At 57.3% G+C, this 8293-nt stretch overlaps 1 protein-coding gene across 2 annotated transcripts in view; it reads right to left on the reverse strand.

The window, feature by feature from the left end:
* PPFIA4 (PPFI scaffold protein A4) overlaps nt 1–7855 on the reverse strand; it is a 58957-nt gene extending 51102 nt beyond the window's left edge. For both annotated transcript variants that reach the window (XM_075521436.1, XM_075521435.1), the window contains exon 1: nt 7815–7855. The gene's annotated coding sequence lies outside the window, so the exon portion shown is untranslated. The remainder of the gene's footprint in view (nt 1–7814) is intronic.
* Between the last annotated feature and the right edge of the window lie 438 nt (nt 7856–8293).

An 8293-nucleotide genomic window follows, 5' to 3' on the forward strand; every position in this document is an offset into this window, starting at 1 on the left:
ATGGAGGGTTAGCAGGGATGAAGTGCAGTACACTGTGTCTTCAACAGCTCCTAAATCACAGAGTCACAGAACCATATAGGTTGGAAAAGACCTTTAAGATCATCAAGTCCAACCATAAACCTAACACTGCCAAGCCCACCACTACACCATGTCCCTAAGCACCTCATCCAAATGCCTTTTAAATACCTCCAGGGATGGGGACTCCACCACTTCCCTGGGCAGCCTGTTCCAATGCTTGATAACCCTTTCGGTGAAGTAAAATTCCCTAATATCCAGTCTAACCCCCCCCGGCAGCCATTTGGACACAAGAGCATCCTCGTGGGTAATGCTGGCCAGATGGGGCATTCACCTCTGCTCTCCTCGCCTTGGCACAGCGCAGGGGCTTGGAGAGCTCCCGTAATGGGCTGAAAGGGATTTTGGAATGGATTCCATGCCCTGTCCTGAGATAGGAATAGCCCTTGCCGGCCCCTGCCAGCACACTTGGCCAGCCCTTCCCCAGGAAGGTCACCAGCAATAACAGCATTTTCTTTGCTGGCCAGTGAGGGTCCATCTCTTTGGTGAAAGGATGAGTTTTGGGGGGTATTTTGCTTGATGTCACATCAGGGATGAGTTTCCCCTCCTGGACCCTGCTTCCCTGAACGCCGCTGCACCCCTGATTAACACACCTCACAGCACAGAGAGTAAAAGTAATAAATGTTCATTTACCCCAAAGATCGACACAGCCGCTGCATGACTTAAAGACCAGATCTTGAGAGTAGCATTTCACCCTTTGTAGTGTAACAGATGTCCTGCACTGAGCCATGCAGCAATATTTAAATAAAAAATGGTGGCTGTACAATAGCCAAGTCATTTGAGAATTAAAGCGCTGGTATTTTTAGGCAGCGGGAGTACGTGTGGGAGAGATCTCAAAGTGCAGGCTGATGCCATTTGCTGCAGGGCAGTTAGAATTAGATTTATTGACGACGTGTGATTTGAAAGCGACACCAGCGCTCATGAAGAGCCATGCAGTGATCAGCAATGCTGGGGCTTATTTCAGCTTCATTTTAAGAGATAAAATTTCTTTATATACACGTAAACACAAAGGACACGCAGAACGAAAGCCATTTCTGCTTGCAGAGATGCTCTGATTGCCATCTCCAAAAATGGCCACTGCAAAAGTCTTATAACTAAATTAAGTAGAAGCAGATGATCAAAAAGGGGGAAAAATGCTCTTTTTAATATGGCAGTCCCAAAGCCTTGGCAATAATTGAGTGATTATCATCCAGGTTTTGATGCTGGGGAGGAGGAAGGAGAAGTCTTCTCTCTCCATCAAGCACTAGCTGCTCTCTGGGTGGCACATCTGGATATCAGGCAGGTAACAGCAGCAAAGCAAACCCTTTCTGCATCTGGGCTTGAAGGAGAGACAGCTCAGATCAGGAGAGATGAGCCTTCTGGCTCCAATTAAACACTTAATGGGTTAAAATGCGTTAAGCCATGTTATTCTGCACGTGGTGACTGGCCAGCCCAAGCCCCCGGAAGGGTTCAGGGAGGCGTCTCTCCGAGGGATGCTGGCAGCGACCTTAGAGACCCTGCTCTGTCCCCTGTGTCCCCATGAAGCTCATGGGCACCTGCCTCCAGGTGCTGTGATGCTGGTGAGGAGTGAGGACAGCAACTCTCAGCAGGCAGATGGGAATCTTCAGGACTTCCACCCATCCGCTCTCTAGCACAGCCGGGTTTTCCAAGCGGCAAAGCAGCAGCCAACATTTGGCTCCACGGGTCCTTTAGGGGCTTGGGTTCGCAGCTCCTCTGCCGCCGCAAAGCCTCCTGCAATCCTCCCCAGCCGGCCTTAGCCCAAATGCCCGGCTTGCTTTTGACATGCAGACTCGGCCCTGCCTGCCTCCTTGCTGCAGGAGATGTGGGGATCAGGTCTCCCTTCGCCCATGCCAGCAGTGCATCCATGGTCGAACATCACCACCGCTGATGTCCCCAGCCCCTCAATAACTATGAGGGTGGCATGAGGACAGGACCTCTGCTGCAACCGGCACCTCTGCAGGGGGATGCAGCCGACAGTGACACCATCCTCAGCTGGGGTGGGAAACATGTTACTGGCACAACGGGATGGCAAAGGCACCAGCAGTGCCACGTCCCACTGTTGCCCACCCTGGCTGACCTCCACTAGCCCTGGCCAGAAACCAGCTGCGGCGACACCAGGAAGCCCCACGGAAACAATCTCTCATGCAGACACAGGAGAAAAGCAGGATCTGGCCGTGCCACCCTCACACTTCATTCCCACCACCCCTTCCCGAGAGCAGGGAGCTCAGCTTTGCAGCATACTAGGGAAAGCAAACACAAGGAGAAGATATTCAGCAGCACCACAGCTACCTCATCCTGCAGAGAAACTAGCCAAGACACCGCGGTGCTTCCCGAGCCTCGAAATGATGCCGTGCCCAAACAAGCCTTGAAACGCTGCCCTGCACTCCCCAAACCCAGGTCTCACCCAGGGAGACCCACACTCTAGCTGGTGCTCCCTTGGACGGAGCAGGATTTTCAAGGCACAGTGCTTTCCACCACCCCAGGGACACAGGGCTCAGGTCTGTCCCCCAGGGACCAAGGACAGGAGGGCACAGAGCCCGTATCCCCTGGCTGTGGGGCTCTGGCCTGATTTGAGCTCCCCGAGTGGCCTCGCAGGAGAGTGAGCCATCGAGGTGCTCTATGGGAGCTCGCTCCCCCAAACGAGAACGTCATCTCGCAACCTCACCCCGAGAAATCACACTCGCACAAGGTACTTGCGCGTTATGTGGGACAGTTTGGGACCAGAATAACTTCCTGTTCTGGCTGATCAGCGTGCAAATAAATCAGCCACAGCCAAAAATAACCTCTGGACCTTTTTTGACTCCTTCCTGCAAAACAGTTTGGGGGGGATGCTAGAAAGCGGCCAAGATCTAGTTAGTACAGCTGCCAGGCACTGAATTACAGGGCAGATTAACTGGATTATTGAGGCTGTAAACTTTGTACAAGCCCATCTTTCCCCTCACTGTCTGCAGCCTCTGGGACCATGAATTTCTGCACAGGGAATAGTAGTAGGCACCACCACCAAGCCTATTTAATTCATGATTAAGAGCTTGAGATCAGGTTTATGGCACCTGCGTTAATGCCACAGCAAAGCTATAAACACCCTTCCTGATTCTGGAAGCCAGGAAGGCCAGGCTTTGGCAGGAGAGGATCCGTTTGAGGATGCACTGCACTAACGAGACTCCTGGAAAGGTGAGCGTTGGGCTGGCAGCACGGCCGAACATCCCCCTTTCCCCAGGCTCCGGCCACCCAATGCGCAGCCCAGCGCCTGCCTCTGGGCTACCAAACTCCCCAGGGCAGCACGCGGCCGCCAGCCCTGCAGCAGCGCATTTCTTCTGTCCCAGCACATTAGCCGCATCGAACGATGCTAGCCGGGGAGGTAAAACCCATCTGTAATTACGGAGAAAATTCATTTCTACCAAGAAAGGGTGGAAACGAGAGCTTTAAATCAATGTGTCTGGTGGATGGGCAGCGATCTGGGGAGAGGTCCCTTCCCCTGCTGTGCCATCCTGCCCTGGTGATGGACCCTCTCCCCTCCGGGAAGCTGGATGGAGAGTCCAGGCGGGAGGAGCGTCCTTCCCTGCTGCACATCCCCATGGCACAGCGCTCGCTATTTAAAGAAATCGGCCGCACGCTGTCAATGCCTCACCTCCCCGTGGAGGAGCTGGGCCCATGCCCCGGTGTTTCCTGGTGTGGCACTGCCTCCGTGACCCGCCGGCACACAGCGGCGGGGCTCGGCACAGCTGATGCTGGCTCGGAGGCTGCAGGAGAGAGAGGCATCATGCAGCAAAAAACCCTGGGAACTGCCCTCTCCTGGAAATCGGTCGCAATGGACAGGAGGATGGGGGAAATGAGCTCTCATCTGCCACTTGTTTCTTCTTTTTTTTTTTTTTTGGATGCAATTAAAGGCAGCCACCCAGCCGGTACCTCCTCGCGCTTGCTAAGAGAAGCGTGGCAGAAACTGAAAACCGGGAGCTGAAAAAAAAATCTGCATTTCAGATAAATTCCAGCCTTGTCAGTCCTGTAGGATTACAGCACTGGAGACAGCGACCCATGGGCTGATTTAAAACACCAGGGTGGAGATTCAGAAAAGGAAGGGCAACTTGGAAGACAAAGGGTCAGTCCCCTCCTGGCCAGTGACTTTTGGACCTGTCTTTTGGAGAAGGTTTGGCCCCCAGCTCCAAAATCCCTCCACCTCCCCACTGCGGGATGGAAATGGCTGCACTGCCAGCGCTGCACAGGGGCTGAGGGAGAGGCAGGGCTGCTCCGTGCATGGCTTTGCACAAAAATGAGAGAGAGACGAACACCCGCTTCATTCCTCAGGGCAACCTCACCATGCAAATTAAACGGAGGGCTTTACGATGTCCCCACAAGAATTTTAACCTGCTTGACCATAGCACAAGCAGAAGTAAAATCCAATTATTTCAGCGCAACTTTTTTTAGCAAAGAGCCTTGAATCATTTTTCACTACTTCTGCTCCAGATGGGCCCAAATGCAGACCTGTCCCCCAACGCTGCAGTTGTTTCATGTGATATTTTCCCTTCCTCCCTCCCAAATGCCAACTCGTGTGAGCACACCCACACGTGCACCCACCTCCAAGCTTTTTGGCATCGTTTGCTCACAGAGGAGCCCTTTAAGCGCTGAAAACTCCCAACCACGTCCATCAGGAGCCTGGCCAGGGCTTGGACCCACCTGTGGAGCCCACGCCAGAGCCCTCGCCCTCAGTCAGGACCATCACCCCCACACTTGGCACTTGGCATTTCACAGAAAGCATCTGTAAAGTGGGAGGTTGTTATTGCATTTAACACCTCTCTGGGAAGAAAGCCGGGCAATGGATCCAGCATCCTTCCCCTCCAGTTAATAGCCCCGAGACCTCCCATCTCACTTTTGGGAGCCATCTGGGAAACCTCAGACTCACCAAAGCGTTCTTTAGAAGGAAATACATTGTAAAATAAAGTTTCAAGGTTTGCTAAAGAATCCGCTATCTTTCTGCTTTGCTGAAAAACATGAAATGGCACTGCCCAGGCAGTGGACAGACACTCATGCCAAAGTCGCTCCCTGTTCCCAGAGAGTGGAGAGCTCCAGAAGCATTTCCAGTTGGGCCCCAGTTTGGGTTCAGCACTCTCTGAGGCTCCAGGGCTGCCTCCCCAAGCTTCAGTGTGAACTCCCACCTCCAACACGGTGTCAGGCTCTTTCCCAGCACGGACTCATGGCCACGATCTCCCCACCCAGCACACCATGACCCCATCACCCACCCAGCTCGCACTCACTCAGCCCCCTCCTCCTCACACCACCGTCCTCGTCCCTGTCCCTATCCCCCTGCACCCCAGCAGGAGCTGCCTGAAAGGGCAAGGTTTGCAAAAAGGGCCCTCAGAAGATACAGACAGGGAGGTTTTCAGGGTGATTTTTACTCCCGGCACCTTCCGAGACAATTGGGTTCCTGCCTGAGACAGGCAGGAACCCGAATTTCCAGCAGGTTCAATCCCCCAGCATCTGCACTTCAGCTGCTGGCGAGTGCCGAGGCACAGCTGGACCAAGCCACCGGTGCAGAGCAAGACCTGCTCGCCCTTGTCACAAAGCCAGAAAGCTGCACAGAGATGGAGGAGTTGTTTAATTCCACGTCTGCCAAGCTACAGCTGAGCTGGCCACCCCAGAAAGCCAGATCCGTCCATCAGTCCCACCACTGGTATCTCAGGAACCTGCCAGTTCGGGGGCTCCCTGCTATGCTCCAGCCGGTGATATAGGTCCTGCACAAACTCCGGTCTGTCTCCTGGAAAAGAGAGCAGGAGGAGCAAGCACCGAAGCTGGGAAGTCATCCATGCACCTGAGCACCTCCGGGTGGCAGGGGGACAGCACCAGCAACCTGTGCTGGCAGCTCCCTGACAAATCTCCAGGGAAGTCCCCAGAGATTAGTCCCGTTTCCCAACCAGCACCGTCCTGAGATGCAGGGAGCAGCACATCATGGTGTCCCCAAGAGCACAGATACTTGAGACTCCCAGACCATCAGAGCTACGAAGACACCAACTTTCCATATCCTCTAAAGCCCGGGCAGCACCGCAGCCAAGAACTCCCGAACCACGCAGGCACATTCATCCAGGTCCCAAACTCCAGCTCACACCTTGCCTCTGCACGTGCTCGCGAAGTGGCGCGGTGGTGTCAAACCCACCAGGAGAACCTCATTCCAGACTATGAGCAGATGGTGGCAAATGAGCTTAAATGAATACTTTGCCAACCCTGACTTGGCCAAAACCAGGACGTCCCCAGAAGGTTTTGCACAGCTTTAACAAAACCCAGCTTCCTAAGCCAATTGCGGTTATAATGATGCAATTTAGGGGATAAACAAGCCCTTAAAGGGCTGGTGTTATTCAGGAGAAAATCATGGTGTCTCGTAGCAGCTTGCCACGGCCGTGACGAGACGGCACCAGCCAACAGAGGATGGGAACCAGTGCGAGCACAGCTGGAGCTAGCCAAGCTGGCTGATGCTCACTGGACTGGTCCAGCCCCAAGTGCGGTGGGCATCTGCCCAGTGCCAATGTCCAGGCTGGACCAGCTTGGTGAGCATCTGCCCAGTGCCGAGCACCAGGCTGGACCAGCTTGGCGGGCATTTACCTGATGCTGAGCTCTGGGCTGAACCAGCCCCATGAGCATCTGTCTAGCGAGCATCCACCTCCATGCGCCGGTCCAGCCCGGAGCTCGGTGCCAGGCAGATGCTCACTAGGGCTGATACAGCCCAGAGCTCGGTGCTGGGCGGATACTCGCAGGGCGGATGCTCGCGGGGCTCATCCAGCCCTGAGCTCGGCACTGGGTGGATGCTTGCAGGGCGGATGCTCGCGAGCTAGAGACAGTACTGATGGAGGCGGGAGGATACAGCGCTGGGAAATCAGAGGAGCAGGAGAAGGCCAGGGTAGGACCAGTCTTATCAGGATGCCCGCCCTCCCCCTCAGCGTAAGGTGGAAGCATGGCGGGAGGGTGCAAAGGGACAGCTTGGGACCATATTGGGGGGCTGCCAGGGGCAGAGAGCAGCTGAAAATCAGCGAAACCCCCTCCCCATTCCTGGGTTACAGGGGTCACTGCCCCCCCATACCATGCAGCCTCCGGGGGGTGGATGTGCCCACCCCTTCAGCCCTCCTGCCTGCACACCCAGCGGGGATGGGGCAGCGCATCCGCCTGGCTCAGTCCCCCGGTCTGGGGCCAGTGGTGTGGGGGGCAGAGCAACCCCCTGGCTCAGATGCCTGGCCTGGGGGTAATGTCGGGGGACAGCAAGTCCCCCCACGACCCAGCTCGGGGGTGAGGATGACATCCCCCCAGCCCAGACTCAACCCAAGGGAAACGGGGGAGCTCAGCACATCCCCTGACTCAGACACCCCCTCCAAGGGGTAACGGGGTGGGAGACAAAGCACCCCCGGGCTGAGGTACCCGCTCCCGGGGGGCAGAGCATCCTCACGGGGCACGGCAGGGCAGAGCATCCCCAGCCCAGCCCCACCCGGGGGGCAACGGGGAGCAAAGCCCCACCGGCCCAGCCCCCCAGGGGGGTGGGTGGGACAGAGCATCCCCTCGGGGGGAGGGCAGAGCATCCCCGGGGGGGGCAAAAGGGGTAGAGCCGTCCGAGTCCAGCCCCACCAGGGGGGCAGAAGGGGGGCAGAGCATCCCCTGCCCGGCCCCGCCGGGGGGCCGTGGGGGCAGAGCATCCTCCTCCCGGCTCCGCGGGGGCCGAAGCATCCCCCGTGGGCAGCGTGGGGCCGCCCGGCCCCGCCCGCACTCACCGACCGCCGAAGTCGCTGGAAGCCGCCGCCGCGCCGCTGCCTCCCGCTGCCCGCCCCGCCCCGCCCACTGCGTCACCGTCCCCGCCTGGCCACGCCCCGCTGGCCACGCCCTGCCGGCTGGCCACGCCCCGCGGGGTGAGGTGGGGGTCGGGGGGGGGGGCTGGGGTGCGGAGGGCGCAGAGCAAGATCTGGGGGGCAAGAGCCCTCCTGGGGGGCAGAAAACTCCCCCGGGGGGGCATAGGAATCCCCCGGGTGGGGGCAGAGAACTGCCTTGGGGGGCAGGAACCCCCTTGGGGTTTAGTAGCCCCCATGGGGGGCAGGACTTGCCCGCGGGCTACTAGAGGCAGGGAAGCAGGAGCAGACCCGGGCCGTGGGGCAGCCAAGCCCTGGGTGCCCCTTTCCCCCACCACCACATGGGGAGCAAAGACGGGGCCAGGCGTGCCCTGCCACGTCTCCCTCCTCGCCCTGCCGAGGCCCGG

The sequence above is a fragment of the Mycteria americana genome, chromosome 20 (assembly GCF_035582795.1).
Source record: "Mycteria americana isolate JAX WOST 10 ecotype Jacksonville Zoo and Gardens chromosome 20, USCA_MyAme_1.0, whole genome shotgun sequence".
NCBI classification, from domain to species: domain Eukaryota; kingdom Metazoa; phylum Chordata; class Aves; order Ciconiiformes; family Ciconiidae; genus Mycteria; species Mycteria americana.